General features: G+C 44.6%; 1 protein-coding gene across 1 annotated transcript in view; it reads left to right on the top strand.

The window, feature by feature from the left end:
• The first annotated feature begins 976 nt into the window (after positions 1–976).
• Positions 977–17,146, top strand: part of Tmem45b (transmembrane protein 45B) — a 41,326-nt gene continuing 25,156 nt past the window's right edge. Inside the window, exon 1 of the mRNA XM_021172063.3 lies at positions 977–1,081. The gene's annotated coding sequence lies outside the window, so the exon portion shown is untranslated. The remainder of the gene's footprint in view (positions 1,082–17,146) is intronic.

The following is a 17,146-nucleotide window of genomic DNA, read 5'->3' as shown; positions in this document are numbered from 1 at the left end:
CTCTCCCTAGTTCTTCTCTGAGAGTGAAGAGAACTTTAGTGCTGGCATTCGCTTCGTGTCTTTAGGAAGTACAAGGGGCAGCAACGGTTCAAAATAAGGTCAGTCTCTTAGCTACAAGTGCTACAGAGAGCAGCAACTATTGCAGCATTTTAAACACCACACGGGAACTCCTCTCATGCCAATCCAGAACTGTGCCCACCTGACAGATTTTTGTCAAATGTTCACAAAGCAGATTGATTGGATGGATGGATGGATGGATGGATGGATGGATGGATGGATGGATGGATGGATGGATTTAGAAAAGAATAGCCGGGCGTGGTGGCGCACGCCTTTAATCCCAGCACTTGGGAGGCAGAGGCAGGCGGATTTCTGAGTTCAAGGCCAGCCTGGTCTACAAAGTGAGTTCCAGGACAGCCAGGGCTATACAGAGAAAGCCTGTCTCGAAAAACCAAAAAAAAAAAAAAAAAAAAAAAAAAAAAAAAAAAAAAAACCAAAAAAAAAAAAAGAAAAGAATAGAATGGAAAAGAGGAAGCCCACGTATCACCCACCGGAGCCTTCCTTGGCAGACTCTATTTGTCAGGCTCAGTGACTATTTGTCCCGCATGTTAGCTGCGGTTTCCCCGGCTTGGAGAAATTCAGAGCATTCCCTTCCTCCCAGGCCAGAAATCGCTTTGCATAACAGGAAGTCTCCATTAGTAGTACACCTGGATGATCCAGGAACCTGGCTGGGCTTCAGGATCACACTTTTTAAGGAGTGCCTGTCCTCTCTGAAGCTGGGGATTCTCTGAAGCAGGGGACTCTCTGAAGCAGGGGACTCTCTGAAGCAGGGGACTTTCTGAAGCAGGGGACTCTCTCGGAAACAGGGGACACTCGGAAGCAGGGAAAAGGTGCTTGGAAGAAAAGTACAGTGCTGAGCCACCTGAGGTCGTGCTAGCAGCAGGGTTAGGGCCATCTGAGGTTTCCAGCTCCTGCAGCGGGCGGGGCCGGGCGGGGCGGGGTGCAGACGATTGCACCTCCTGGGCACCCGCGGTCACACGTGTGACCGAAGCTGGCAAGTGGACACCTCTGAGGCTCGGAAGAGGTAGGATTCCCGCTGGGTCAGGGGCTCAGGGCCGGGAGAAAGGGAGGCACCAGCTGGGAAGGGAGGTGAGGATCCGGAGTCGGATCCTCAGGAAGGAGACAGAGAAGCGCTCACTCAGATGGAGGGAGGGTGCTGGAGTGCAGAGGGAATCTAGTGCCTAGGAAGCCGTTGGTTAGCCCCTTCGGGGCTAGGAGTAGTCCTCCTCACCAGCTCCCCCCAGGAGTTGCTCCTCTGTACTGTTCCCGGGGTCCTGGAACGATTCGGGTCCACAGCGTTACTGCGACTAGGTGCGAAGCCCAGCATTTAATCCGTCTCAGGGAAGCAGGGGCTCCACCTTAGATGGTGTGCCTATTAAGGAGACCTCGAGTTGTTTTCAGGGTGCCAGAATGACTCGCGCTCACTTGCACCCTATCTGTCGCTAAGACTCCATAAATACAGGAACCAGATACATTCCTCAGGCCAGGAAGTCTGATAATGAGAGACGGTTGATAACAGCTCCTCCAGGCCTTCGTTTGGCCTCCGCTTCAAAAGCCAAGAGTAATGCCTTGGCCTTAGTAAGGAGAGCCTGAAAGTGGGGAGCACCTGTCTGAATCCAGAGGGACTGAGTGGAGACAAGGCCCACCGTAATGGGAAAAAAAAGATCTGTACTTCAGCAAGGAAAGGTGGGGCCTCATAAAATGGAACTTTAAAAGCGTAAGAGCAGTTGCCTTGCCTAAGGTCTCAGCAACGGCTGCTGCTTGCTGCTTCGTTCCATCTTTCCTGTCCCCCACACTGCTTGCCCTGTCACCCTTCCCTGGGTTCTATTTGACTTTGGGATTAGCATATTTATCAAAGCTGGGAAGGCAGATGCATTTTATCTAACTACACACCTATCTAAATAGCTACTATGGTTTATTGTTCACAAGCAACCTATGCTTTCGGTTTTTTTTGTTTGTTTTTGTTTTTGTTTTGTTTTGTTTTTGTCAATATGAGCTTTTACGCAGTAGAGACTGGATTTTGAACGCCAAAGAGGCAGCTCTGTATGACAGTTTGTTGGCTTAGTAATAATGTGGTCACCTGCTGCTCTATAGTCTCCGGAAAAGACAAGAGACGGACAGTACGGCTGCACTGAATAGGAACCACTGTTTTTACAAAGGATGAGCATCGAGCAAGGCTTTATCTGGTTGCACAGTATCTGTTATAGTATTACAGAAATCAAACGTTCTTCCCTCTCACCAAAGAGCTTCAGTTTGCTCTTGTTTAGGAAGGTGGAAACAGGTACCATGGCCGCACTTTCCTTTGTATTCTGTGGCCCTTTCCCCTGCCTTCCTGGTGGATGCTGCCTCTGATGGCCAAAGTGAAGCTGTTGAATCTCAGGGGATGCAACAGTCACTGTATCTGGTGTCTTCCCTGAAATGTTTTTGGCTAAAGCGATGGTGTAATCTTGGCAAATGTCACTTGGAGGTGAGCACTGGAGAGGAGAGAGATTAAGAGGATTTCTGAGTCTTCCCATTAACTTCAGGATGGTATCAGCTTCATGCTCAGTTGTACAAAGTGCAGACACCATGTATGATCAAGGGACGATCAAAGGTTATCACTCTTTTGCTTGTTGAACACAGTAGGTAAGGACAGCTTTGCCACTTAGGAAGCTACCTTCATAGCTGAAGTACCTGAGATTGCAAAACTTTTTAATTATAGGGAAATAAAAGCCACTGGTATGTTTACAAAAAATAGGTAGCTATATAAAAACATTTCATTTCCATATGTTTTACAGATGGTCATAAGACAAACAATAAATTGCTTACAACACTGCACCATACTTCAGTGAAAAATCAGAGCACACACACACGTACTGAACTCTGAACTTCTCTACCCTTTTGAACACCCAGTTCCTTCTTCCTGGCCTTGTCTAGAACTGGAAATGAAAACAGCTTAAAGTTTAACTCTTTAGGTTTCTTTTATTGGCGTCCTTTAAAAGTAGATGAGCACAAGGCCCATATCCAGAGACCTGAAGAAAATTGAAAAGGTCTTTCAGTCACCTGGATGTGGTGCAGAGTGATCATGTAATGGCAAGCCACAGTGGCCTACTGCCAGGAGATGGATCTCACAAAGCATCATCAGTATCCTGTGAGTAGGGCAGCAAAATGGTGATTTAGAGACCACGGCATGACTTATGTACTGGGAGATAAAAGAAGGATCGCCATTCCCTATGCAAAGACACTGAAGTCAAGCCATTTGGTACCTGTTCAGTGCTGTCCAGTTATGAAATGGTAGAACCAGGCTCCAACTAGAATGTTTCCCAGAATATTCCAGTTCATACTTGGTTATTTTGTACAATTATTTTTTTTAAGTTTTATGATAGATTATAATTTGTTTCTCCTAAACATTCATATTCATTTTTATATATTGTTTTTTCTTTGAGAATTTCACAAATATATCCAATGTTTTTTGATCATATACATCCCACAATTTCCTCCCTCCAATTCATCCTGGACTACAACACACACACACACACACACACACACACACACACACACACACACACACACTTTCCCTACCAATCTTATCTCTTATCTCCTTTAAAAAAAAAAACCTACTAAATCAAACCATTCCTATGACTGTGGTGCCATCCACTTGCGTGTGAACCATCACAGCCCTGCCTGAAGGAAAAAATGACTGTCCCTCCCCAAGAGTAGCCCAGTAGCCATTGACTGCCAATAGCTCTGCAGCTAAGAATGGTATCTCATGTGTCCCTCTGCTGTCCATTCCAGAATGTTGATTGTCTTGATCTTGTGTAGGTCTTCAAGTCTTACACAGGTAACCAGTTACTGTGAACATGCATGAGTAGCAGCAATTTAAAAAATAAAAATCAGTTCTCAGAGCTTTCCCTAACCTTGGACTCTTACAAACTTTCTGCCATTTCTTCTACAATGTTCCCTGCACCCTGGGTGGGGAGAGAGGTTATACAGACACACATTTAATGCTGAACACTGCATGGTGGTTTATTCTTTGTATTTTAATCAATTGTGTGTCTCTTCACTGATCACTGACGACTGCAAAAAGTAGCTTCTCAGATGAGAGCTGAGAACCACGCTAATTTATGGATATGAATGAAAGTATTTGGAAGCCAGTTGATATTTAACTTAATAACAGCAGTAGGCTCTCCCCCGGGGCTTATGACCTCTGCAGCTGCAGGTTCCTGACCAGGGTGATGATGCCAAGCATGAGATTCCCACTATGGAGTGATCCTTATATCCAATAAAAAGCAGCCAGTTACCTCCACAGCACTCATGCCACTATGGCGACATTGGTAATATCCTTCCAGGTCAATCATTACTGTTGCTCTCAAGAGTTCACAGATGAATAAAACTGTTGCCTTTCTGCCCTGGTAGAATGCATAGAATTGTCCAGCACTGTGAAAGCTAACCCTAGGAGAAAACTTCCAGTCCAGTACTGACTTGAATATCCTACAACCAAAGTGTGTGGTGTCTCCACCAATAGGGTCTTACCAGCAGGCTCTGATGGATAATCAAGAGCAATGGCATAGCTTGGGTTGTTTTAGGGATGACTGCTGAGATGTTGCTGCCTAACAACACAAGGGTATCCCATATAGGCACTGGGATTTTTGCTTAATAACTTATTGCTTCTAGAAGGAGCACTATCCCTCCATCTTGGAGTCAAACCTTTTTTTCAGGGAGCTTATAAAATAGTAGGTTCCCATATGGCTTTTTCAAACCTCCTTAGTGTTAGTTACCCCGCCCACAACCCTTCCCTCTGCAATCCCATCCCCTGCCCCTTAATTAACGCTTTCCATTATTCCCCCCTTTTTCCCTCATATCACCTGTGTTCTGCTTTAAGATTTTCCCAAAGCCCTTGGCAATTGTCCATCTCTAGTATCCTGGTTTCTACAGGCACCCCAAGTTATACACGCAAATCTAGGTCTAAGCTGAATCCACATATGAGAGTGAGCATGTAGCATTTGTCCTTTTAGGTCTGAGTCACCTCACTTATGGGTGAGGAAAACCTGATGTTTTCCAGCTTCATAAATTTTCCTGCATGTTTTGTAATTTCATTTTTCTTTATGGATGGATAAAATTCCAGTGTGTGTGTACAGATTTTCATTATGCAATTCATTAGTTGATGGGCATCTAGGTGAGTCCATTCCCTGGCTTTGTGTTGAGACCTGCAAGGAGCGTGGATAAGCAGGTGACCCTGCACTAGTTTGGAAAGGCCTTTGGGGAATGCGCTTTGGAGCGGTATAGCTGTATCTGTCATATGATACATCTCGCTCAGGGTTTTTGAGGAGCCTGAATACTGACTTCCAAAGAGGCTTCGCTGATTTACACTCCACCAACAGAGTAAGCATCCCCCTTTCCCCACAGCCTTGCTGCCATTTGTTGCTTTGTTTTGTTTTGTTCTCTTGATCTGTTTTTCCATTCTGTAGGCTGCCTCTTTAGTTGATTAACAGTTGATTCCATAGTACAGGAAATTTTTAATTTCATGAGGCCCCGCTCGTTGGTTGTTGGTCTTATTTACCGCAAGGCCAGGATCCTATTCAGAAAGGCCTTGACCGAGTCTATATCCTGAAGAGGAGTGGCTTTTTAAATTTTTCTTCTAGAAGTTTCAGAGTTTGGGGTATAGTATTCAAGTCTTTGGTACACGTGGAACTCATTTTTGAACATAATGAGAAACAATGACCTTTAAGGGTTGAAGAGACGGCTCAGAAGTTAAGAGCACTTACTGCTCTTGTGGAGGACTCACTTGGGTTTGGTTCCCAGTGCTTACAGGCTGGCTCACAACCATCCATAATCCCAGTTCCTGGGGATCCAATGCCCCTTCTGGCCTCTGCAGGCAATGCATGGATGTGATGCATCTATTCTTCTACAGGTAGACATACAGTTTTCTCAGCACCGTTTTTTTTTTTTTTTTGAAGAGACTGTCTTTTCTTCAATGTGTTATTTTCATTAGCTTTGTCAAAAGCCAGGTGGCTAACTGTATTTAGACAAATGTCTGGGTCTTTAGTCAGTTCCTTTGACCAATTTGTCTATTCGATGGCAGTATCTGACTGGTTTTATCACTGTAACACTTTTAGGGTCTATGATTCGCCAAAGAATAACACCCTGGACTCAAATAGTATGCAAACGCAAAGAGTCTTTTATTCTGCAGAAGTCCACCATGCTGGAGTCCCCCATTACTGAGACAAAGGGGCAAGCAAGTGAGCTCACAGGCTCAATTTAAAGCACATTGGAGTTCTGGGTAGATGAACTTCATCTTACTCTATCTCTAGGCGTTCCAGAACCATCACCGGAATGTAGAGGTTGGAGTCTGGGGTTTTTTTCTATTAGTAATTAATTGACTTGCCTGGGCTTGCCTGGGCTTGCCAGGGCTTGCCTAGTTCTCTGGCCTAGTCTCCTAAGCGCCAATTTGAAGCCTGTCATGGAGTCAGTCTAGCCTTGTCATTTCCCCCTTCAGTTTTGGGCTATCTCAAATCCTTGAGCTGTTAAATAAATCTGTTCCTTAACAAACCTAACTGAAGAATTGATTCTGTAGAGACCACAAGTCAAAGCTAACACCAGTAGGATTTGTCTTATAGTCTCTTTCTGACTAAGGCCATGGGTTCTTTGGCCACCCCCTGAGTGGTCAACATAGAAACAAGATTTCTCATCTAAGGCTGCACAGAGTCCTCCCTGCTGGAGGCACAGCGAGTCTAGGCCTCTTCTGTTCTGTAGGACTACCTCTGCCTGCGAGGATAGGGAGCCCTGCGGGGCCAGGATGGACTTTTTCATCTTCTGTAGATCTGCATCTCTCACCCTTCATGGGGCTTTGTAATGTTTATCTTGGAGTATTAGGGCTGAGCTCCCTACACTAGCAGCTCTGGCCAGCTCTATCCCAAGGAGAGGACCTAGTCACACAGCAGAAATGGACACACTTTTAACCCAACTTTTTGGAGGTGCTAGCTGGTTGATGACATCGTCCCCAGAGAAATAAGTCATTCTGGGTACAAATTGTACTAGAACACAAAAATCCTCAGTCGTATTTCCATAAATGCATGGAGGAAACCCCAAGGTATAAGCCCATCAACAGTTTCTGGGGGCAGCATGTATCCTGAAACAGTAGGGGTTACAGTGCAGTTGCAGATGTGGGAATAGGCTACAGGTATCTTACTTCCAATGCAGAGTCCCTGTTCAGTAACCAACAGTTCTGTGTTAAGTCCTGGGAGAGAGGGGTTAAGAACCTGCTGTCCAATCAGCCTTCTTGCCAGCCACTGTGAACTTGATGACAAGGCTGTTGCATCGCCCCCTGGGGTACCCACATAGTAAGGGGGCAGTGGCTGGTGCAGCAAAGCACAAGCAGCCAGCAAGCAGGATCAGGAGCACTGGAGTCACAGTTTGAGCGGATCGACAGGGTGTGGGGTGACATTCCATCATTCTTGTGGCAGTTCACCTGGAAGTCTCCTCCGCTGGGATCTCAGCTGTTAGATGTCTCTCTCCTAGAAGGCGTAACATAGGAGAGGTGTATCCCATCCGTTTTAACAGCCATAGGCATGGTCAGGATCACAGTGTGAGGACCTTTCCCGTGAGGCTCCAGAGCCTTGTGGTTATGTCTCTTAATCCAGACTTCACCACCTGGTTCAAAGCGATGGAGGTTAGGAGTGGGGGGAACAGATTGATGGATGGCGGGCCAGAGTTACTTCTGGATCCTATGGAGGGCTTCCAAGGATTTTAAAAACTTACGTTGGTCATATTCAGCTAAGATATCAGACTGGAGGTTAGGGAACATGGGAGAGGGCCTCCCATATAGGATCTCAAAAAGGGGTGGGGAGACCTAAAGTCTAGGGGTTGTTCCTAGCCCTATATAAGGCATAAGGTTGGAGAGATGCCCTGTCACTGCTAGTTTCATGGGTTAATTTAGTCAAGGCCTCCTTCAGGGTTTGATTCATCTTCTCTACTTACCCTGAACTCTGGGGTCTGTATGTATAATGTAATTTCCAATTGGGCCCCAGAACCTGTGCTAGAGATTGAGTTACGTGAAAGATGAAGGTTGGTCCACTGTCAGACCCACACAGAGTAGGCAGGCCATACCTGGGTGTGATGTCTTCCAGAGGCTTCTTTGTCACTGCGTTGACAGTCTCCTTCTTTGTAGGGTAGGCTTCTACCCATCTTGAAAAGGTATCTATAACAACTAGCAAATAGTAGTATCTATATGTTCCTGGTTTTATCTCTGCATAATCTATGCCCCAATTAGCCTCTGGCTGTTGACCCCTGATTCTGGTTTCTGTAGCAGCTCCTTGACTGGGGCATGAGTTCTCAGCCTGGCAGGTGGCACAGTCTGAGATTACCTGATCAACCAAGGGTCCTAAGTCAGATATTTTGTACCTTGCCCCTCACAGCAATTCCTTCAGCTTTCGGTGACCAGCTGTGAAGCTTGATGAATCTGATGGATGAGTTGCTTAGCAATCTCCTTAGATAGGATGGTGCAGCCTTCAGAGGTCAGCAACTATCCGTCTCTTCTGTAAACGCGTTGGCATTTCCCCTGATGTCAACAGTATACTCAGGGATGGCTAGGAGTGCAGGGGGCTGACAGAGCCAACAGGCTGTTGTCAGCGGAAGCTTGGCAGCCTCCCTTTCGGCTTTATCAGCTAGCCTGTTCCCCTGGCTGTTTCTGATGTCCCTTTCTGATTCCCTGGGTAATTAATTACAGCTACTTTGAGAGGAAGCCATGATGCCTCCAATAAAGCAAGCATTCCTTCCTTATTGTTGTTGGTTTTTTCCTTCAGCAGTCAGTAATCCCATCTGCTGTCAGTGAAATGTTAGCTGTGGCTCCTTTTGCCACTTTTTTTTTAATATATTTTATTATGTATTTTCCTCAATTACATTTCCAATGCTATCCCAAAAGTCCCCCATACCCTCCCCCCTCTCCCCCATTTCCCTACCCACCCATTCCCATTTTTTTTTGGCCCTGGCGTTCCCCTGTACTGGGGCATATAAAGTTTGTGTGTCCAATGGGCCTCTCTTTCCAGTGATGGCCGACTAGGCCATCTTTTGTCCTTTTGCCAGTTTTAAAGCCTGGCTTAGAACCTTTAGTTCAGTTTTCTGGGCTGAAGTTTCCAGCAGCAAAGCAGTTGTCCAAATAACAGACTCTAAGTCCATTACTGCCACCCCTGCATACCTGATTCCATTCTGGATGAAGCTGTGCCCATTTGTGAAGTAGATATACCAAGAAGGCCACAGACTTGGATATGTTAACTATGCAACTTGCCACTTGGCTGAAACCATCCATCAGCTCTGGTAGTTTTCTGGAGTTCTGAGGATCGTTCACACATAGAATCCTATCATCTGCAAATGGGGAAGCGTTGACTTCTTCCTTTCCGATTCATATCTGTGTGTGTGTGTGTGTGTGTGTGTGTGTGTTTCTCTCTGGTCTAATTACTCTAGCTAAGACCTCAAGCTCTGTATTGAATAGAAGTGGCGAGGGTGAGCACCCTTGTCCCATCCCAGTCTCTGTGGGTCTCAGTGGGTCTCAGTGGGAGTGCCTTTCAGTTTCTCTCTATTTAACATGGTGATGACTATAAGATGACTTTTATATGACTTTTAGTGTGTTGAGATATGTTCCCTCCACCACTAATCTCTCAAGGATTTTTCTCTCAAGGTTATGTTGAATTTTGTCAAAGGTCTTTTCAGAATATATTGAGATGGTCGTGTGATATGTTTTTAGTTCACTTACATGATTAATTACACATATTAATAAGTTACAGTTATTGAATCCATCTCTGAATCCATAGACTACAGACAAATTGGTCATGGGGAATGCCCTTTTTGATGTATTGTTGACTTCAGTTTGCAAGTGTTATATTGAGAATTTTTGTGTCTATGTTTATCGGGGAAATTTGCCAATAATTCTTTTTTGGTATCAGGGCACTATTAGTTTTTTTTAAAGGCAGTGTTTGATCAGGAGGTGAAAGTGCTAGTTCCACTGGCCCAAAGTATAAGTTAGGGCTGAGTGGAGATGTAAGGTATACATTGAAATCTCTTGTGTGGGTGTTATTTTTCTTTTCAGTCTTTCTACTCCAAGCTAAACTCATTGATTTTAACTAGTTCTGTTCTCTTATGGATTCTCACCTCATCTGCTGTGCAGGTTTCTGTGATAGGTAAGGCAATCTATAGGGTCAAGGGGCCAGGAAAAGAACACCCTGATCTTGACTTGACCCCAAGCCAAAACCAGGGCCAAGAAAAACAATACCAACTAATCCCTGAGTTTGCCTCAAGATCAGGCCACAAAAATCCCATCAATCCCAGGCCACCCTGGAAAGCTCACCCCTCTCTGGAAAGAAACCTTATATAAAGTCTGCTTTCTGCTCTGCTTGCTCCTCTTTCTCACCCATCTGGAGACAGCCACCCTCCTGGGTTGTTTCCTCTCAGTAAATTTCTTGTGTGAGGCTTGTTGTGTGGTGTAACTTTGTGGTATTCCTGGGCCCCCAAATGCCAGAGTCTGTCAGTGCAAGAGTATAATTATTGCCCGCCGCTTTTGTGTTCCCCTGGTAAGAACACGCTCAGGGCAACCGGAATCTTCTGCAGTACAAACTTTATTGCTTACCCCATCAGGAGCCAGTGGAGAAAGGAGCCAGAGAGAGAGAGATATGGCGGAGCCCCCTCCCTTTTATGGAGGACTGTCCTCCGCCTCGGACGTGTCACTCCCTGATTGGCTGCAGCCCATCAGCCAGAGTTGTCGTCACGGGAAAGGCAGAGCACATGGCGTGGAAAGCTACCCCGGCACATGCGCAGCTTGCTTGTTTACTACTTAGAACACGGGTGTCAGTGCCATCAGCGCCATCTTGTAATGGCAAATGTGAAGGCGGCTCCTTACATATAATAACTCTTGGAGCAGAGCAATTATACTTGCACTGAGGGAAACCTATAGAGCTATACTTCTGTTGGAGAAGTCTTTCCCTCCAGAGCTGTAACATTTACACAGTCTCTCTGCTCAGGTTGGCAGTTGCTGTGATCTGCCCCTGCTGGCAGTGGCAGCAGCGAGTGGAAGCATTGTTTAGAGGTTGTCTGTTTCAAGGTTCCCCACTGGGGTGCTCATGGTGGTCCCAAGGGCAGTTGCTGAAGACCCCATGTATAAAAATGAAGCTTTTGTGGATTTTCTGGGAGAAGTCTGATAGCACGGTGTGCCGCCAACTTCAGAGTCTGCCCATTCTGCAGAGACAGTGGCTGCTGAGTTGGCTGTTGTCCCAGCAGGTCCATCAATGGTAGAGAAGTATACTGAAGGGCTGATCAAGTGGATGCTAGAGACTAGACAGCAGCTAATGGAATTCTAAAACATTCCAGGTCCCTGGTTTCCCTAAGAATAATCAGCCATTCCTTGCAACCTCCTTAAAATCTTCCATCTTACCAGATCTGTTTATTTTTAACACAGGGTCTCACTATGTAGCCAGGCTAACACTTCAATCCTCCTGGCTCAGCCTCCTAACTGGAAGAAATCAATCATTTTGAAGTTCTTAATGAAACTGAATCATACAAAAATATAAATATATTCAATGTGTGCTGGGCAATGGTGGCACATGCCTTTAATCCCAGCACTCGGGAGGCAGAGGAAGGTAGATTTCTGAGTTCCAGGCCAGTCTGGTCTACAAAGTGAGTTCTAGGACAGCCAGAGCTATACAGAGAAGCCCTGTCTCGAAAAAAAAAAATATTCAATGTAACATAAAATCAGTTGTTGGAAGTAATGTTGGTATGAACTGTTTCATGGACACTGAACAGTTACTCTTGATTCAAACTCTCAGAAGCGAATTTATAGATATTCTGCTTAGCCCATTGTATTCCCAGCTTTGCTTGGTGACCTAGGAAGAATAATTTAGAGCTGCATATAGTCTTAAAGATGATCAAATCCAATCTCAGTCTTCAAAGATGAAAACTAAGTTTAGGGAGAACTAAACAAAATCCCTCACAATGCTTCCTCAAATCGATTTCTTTTAAAAAGTCGCAATTAAGACTGGGCTTCCCCTGGTGTTGACACTATTGCTCCTTTTGGCATGTTGGGATGGGACAGAAAGGAAGAAGAGGCCAGGATACCTATCCCATTAGAGAGCATATCTCAGATGTCTTCTCAATACCGCACAGCCCTGTGAAACCAGCCTTTAACACGTGGGCCTTTGGGGACATTATAGATTCTAACTGTAGCAGACACAGGCAGGCGCATAGCTGTCCAGGATTTAAAGCTGTATTCTGTTCTTGACTCTGTTCCTACTTTTTGTTAGTTAGTTAGTTCGTTAGTTAGTTGGTTGGTTAGTTGGTTGGTTAGTTAGTTAGTTAGTTTTCCAAGACAGGGTTTCTCTGTTTTGTCTATCCCTGGCTATCCTGGAACTCACTCTGTAAACCAGTCTGACCTCGAACTCACGGAGGTTCACCGGCCTCTGCCTCTTGAGTGCTGGGACTAAAGGCATCTGCTGCCACCACCTCTGGCTCTGTCCCTACTTTAAAGCTGCTGAAAGGCTTCTGTGTGTTTTCTTTCCTATTGAAAATTATGAACTTATATTTAAAAGCAAGATTTCAGAACAGTGAAATTTCTTTAAACACACGAACAACTAATTACTTTAGGGTAAACACTTATAAACGCTGAACGGATTCAGTAGGTTGTTATTTATATACTAATGTGCTTACATATATGTACCAATTAGAAAGAAAAGGGTCATCAGTTTCTGAGGGAATGGAGGTGATGTGAGAGAAGCTGAAGGGAAAAAAGAGGAAATAATGTAGGTACAGTACACATATGTTAAATTAAAAATGAATAAATAAAATATGTGTTATCCAAATATAGTGGAATAAGTACTAATAATTAATGGGTACTAAGTACTAATCCTGAATAAATTAAGACCTTTGAAGACAGTAAGCAGCCTGCCAAAGGAAGATCATCCCTGGAAGCTTCCAGAAGACTTTCTAGAGGAAGCAAGGTCTGAGTTTTAGAAACTGAGTTCCAGTGAGTCAGGTGGAAAGAACACACATGGTGGCAAGCATAACAAGGTACTCAGGAGGTTCGTGGTAGGGAGAACAGGTCAGGGAATGGAAAAAAATCCATCCTGAATAAATTCCCTGCAGTGTAAACTGATACAGACCACCTCATGCGGTAGACGGTGCATGCGATGCTGTACTTGATCGTAGTACAGTCAGATTTATTACAGGTCCTCACTAGACAGAAGGGAGTTTGATGGGGGCAGGGCAGGACGTGAGGCACTGCAAGTAGTCAAGACAAGAAAAGAACTGAGAAATGAAACAAGATATTGTGGATGATAAAGGAAAAAGAATGCTAGAATATTCAGGGAAACAAAGTCAGCAGTAGTTGAGTGTAGGGAAATATGCAATAGGAACTGTAAGGTAAGAACTCCCGGGATCCTGGCTTCTTGAGTCCTCAAGCTTGGGATATGAGTAGAGAAGCCAGCCTGGTGTCAGGGGTGATGGTGAATTTGGTCTGGGACATATCAATTCTGAAGGGTCTAAGAAACATCTATGTACTTTTGTGTATCAGTCACATCACATTAGCAGAGTGTTGGATTATAAATCTGATGAGGTCAGGCTACAAACAGAGTTATAGAAACCATCAACATGGAGACGACACTTAATCTATAGCTATACATTCTAGTAAAGGAACAGAAAATGGAAGTTAGCTTGCCTATAACAAATGACCAGTGACGGGGGAAAATAGCAGAGCAACCTGCAGAATGAGAGAGAAACTTCCTGGCTGTTCATCCAACAAGGGATTAATATACAGAATAAAGCAAAGAACTCAAAAAAGCTAACACCAAAATAACAAGGGCTATGCCAAGTCTACTGGCACATGCCTGTCACCCCAGCGCTTAGGAGTCAGGAATAGGAAGATGTAATGAGTTCAACGTCACGTAGTGAGTTCCAGACCTGGTGGTCTACATAATAATATCCTGTCTCAAAGCAGACAAAAATAGAGCTACTTTGTCTAGGCTCAATGAGAGAATATGTGCCTAGCCCTAATGCAACGTACTATTCCAAGGCAGTGGGTATCCATGGGAGTCTTCTCCTTCTCTGAGGAGAAATGGGAAGGGGTGGGAAGAGAGAAGAGGGAGGAACTGGGAGGAGAGGAGGGAGGAGAAACTGCAATCCGGATGTAGCATAAATAAATAAATGTTTTAAAAACAGACAAAAATAATAATGCTATACAGTCAATAAATGAACAAATGAGCCTGACAGTTTAGGGTCTCAGAAACATGTGTATTCATAGCCTGGGAATTTGACTTGATGACTTTAGAGCAATCTTTCCATTCTCACTGCCTTTTCCACTAAATTCAAGGTAGTATTTTGAGAGAGAGAGAGAGAGAGAGAGAGAGAGAGAGAGAGAGAGAGAGAGAGATCAAACTGTCAAACTAGGCAGGAACTGAGTTCTCCTTGTTCATAGAAGTTTTGTTCCAAATGATGATGCGCAGCTTCAGATCCCTTAGTCGGTCTTACTCCCTCAACAACAAGGTGTGTTGTTCTTGAAGGGATAAGCAGTGATGGTAGAAGCTGCCAAGTGTTAGAGGGCAGGGCACTCTAGACCTACTTCTATGGGTCACACTCTTGAGAGCAGGGATGGGCTAGATGGAATTCACAACCACGGCCATGTACACACATCATCCAGTGAGCAGCAATTATCCATACCACACCTGCACTCTGTTACTAAGCAGCTCCCAGGACAGGGCTTGGTAGCAACCAGCAGGGCTGGATGTATCTCAGATTGAACTTGGACAGAAAACACTGGGTTCCTGCAAAAATGAATAGGCTCAAAGTAAAAATGCTAACTAACATAATGAATTAAACTAATTAATTATTCACCAAATAAACCTCACAGACACTCCATGCCCATTACAAAAAATATGCTCAGCCTCCACAGTCTTGGCATTTGATGATATGAAACTGTATTTGTTCTCTTTCATGAGTTCAGCTACTGGAAAGCAACAGACAGCAGCTTCAGTGGAACAAGTATTCCTCTCTGAGCATAGAAATCCAGGTTTCTCCCCCATTGATACTGGGACCAGGTATAAAATCTCCAGATTAAAGAGAAAAGACTCATTAATTAAAACACTTAGTCTAATTAATTCTTAGTTATTTTCAGCTAATACTCCCAAGATTCCCCCAAAGATGGGGTGTGGTGGCTAGCTACTCTTCATTGATTAGTAGATCCAATTTAGAATCACCTAGGCATTCAAGGTGCGCTGCTTTGAGGGAACTCCATCAGGTTAACTGACAGGGCGGGGGTGGGGGGTGGGGAAGGAACATAGGCATCCTGAATGTGCAGGGCACCAGCCCATGGCCAGAGCTCCATGGAACAGCTAGGGATACCCAGAGAGCACTGGCATTCTTCTCCTCTGCTTCCAGCCCGACCATGCCTTAACCTGCTCTGCTCTGCAACAGACTGAAGCCCCTTTGCAAAATCACCCCCTCCCCCAAGTCAGCTATGACAGACGTTATGCTTCCTTCGGCAACGAGAAAGCTAATACGGTAGGAGTTTCTGCCCCAGTTTTTTGAAAGCTGAGAGCAGAAATCTAGGAAAGTTTACCAAAGGTTTTGACAACAGAAGTGGCAAAACCAAGTTTGAGTGCAGGTCTGACACGCTACGCAGCCTGCTCCCTGGGAGCCCAGCTGCCTTCAGGAAATAGGCTGCCCTCAAAGCTTCATGTGAATCTTTTTTACCTCGGGCGTTCTTCACCATGCGTGAGGTGGTGTATATTCTTTCCTAGAGATTCTTGGGCATCTAAGACCACAAAGTCATTCTGATTTGACATCCTCTTTTGTCAAATCCCAACTTTCAAGGTTACTACCTGGTGGGTCCATGGGAGATGATGACTCATGATCTTTCTGGCTAAATGAGGTGAGAGAGCAAGGATGACGGAAATAGGTAATCTTATTCCTGTACCGATCTACCATATCAGTGAGCAGCTGTTAATGTCTGCCTGGCTTTAGTGCCATGGGCCCTTCCTGGAACTCCACCTATATTAACTGACTAATGTTTGCTTGTTCTTCAAGGAAGTTTTTGAGTCATTTTCCCTGAGTGACAGGTATTCTCTCCCATTATTTTCATACACTCTAAACTCTAACAAAAGTTTTTATTACATATGTCATGCTGACGTGACTAATCGCACATCACCGCAGCTCGAACAGGTTGAAAGCAAGGTCCTCCCTTGAAGAGTCACAGAATCTTTCAAGAGTAGAAGGCTAGACATGCAAACATGAGAGTCTGAGTTCATAGCCCTAAAACACACAGAAATTCACACATGATAGCATGAGCCTGTAAGTCAGGAGCTCTTATGATGACATGGAAGGTGAAGACGGTAGAGTCCCCAGAAACGAGAGGGCCAGCTAGCCTGGTGTGTGCTTACAGAAACAAGAAACCTTAGCTCAAGAAAGGTCAAAGGACAAACAACCACAAGGTTGTCTTACACACACACACACACACAAAGAGAGGAGAAAGGAGAGAGAGAGACAAAGACAGAGAGAGGAGGAAGAGAGGTTTAATAAAAAAATAAAAATAAAAAAAAAATAAAGGTACCAAAACAATTCATTGTAAGTAAGAATCCCCTTTTCAGCAGACACATGCCGAGACACATGGCCCTGCCGTGAGAGAAGGAAACTGGACCTCTAGTTTATTAACACATACAAAGGGGAATCCAAAATGAATCCTTCACGTGATGTGGGTGCTGAAATATAAAGTTCCTCAGAAGAAAGCATAGCAGTGAATTTTTCATAGGTCCCTCCTGGGTTCCATGCTAGACTGAAGCCAGATGCAAAGGGGCCACAGCCAGCTCCCTTAGCCCAGTGGTAGCTGCTAAGAAACAACCACCTGCTGCTCCCCTGCCTCTCTGCTGTTAAATTATGGGCTTGGGGGATATGACACCAAAAGTAAAACCAAAATAATTGAGAGAGAGATTCAACCATAAAAAGTAAAAAATGTCCATGTGTGGTACTATGGAGTCTGAGTTAATAGCCCTAAAACACACAGAAATTCACATGTGATAGCGTGAGCCTGTAATTCAGGAGCTCTTATGATGACATGGAAGGTGATATCATTTGGAGTTGCAGG

This window comes from Mus caroli, unplaced genomic scaffold (assembly GCF_978045245.1).
Source record: "Mus caroli unplaced genomic scaffold, Mus_caroli_1 scaffold_11, whole genome shotgun sequence".
NCBI classification, from domain to species: Eukaryota; Metazoa; Chordata; class Mammalia; order Rodentia; family Muridae; genus Mus; species Mus caroli.
The sequence above is the reverse complement of the archived record's forward strand: the minus strand, read 5'-3'. Positions and strand labels throughout refer to the sequence as shown.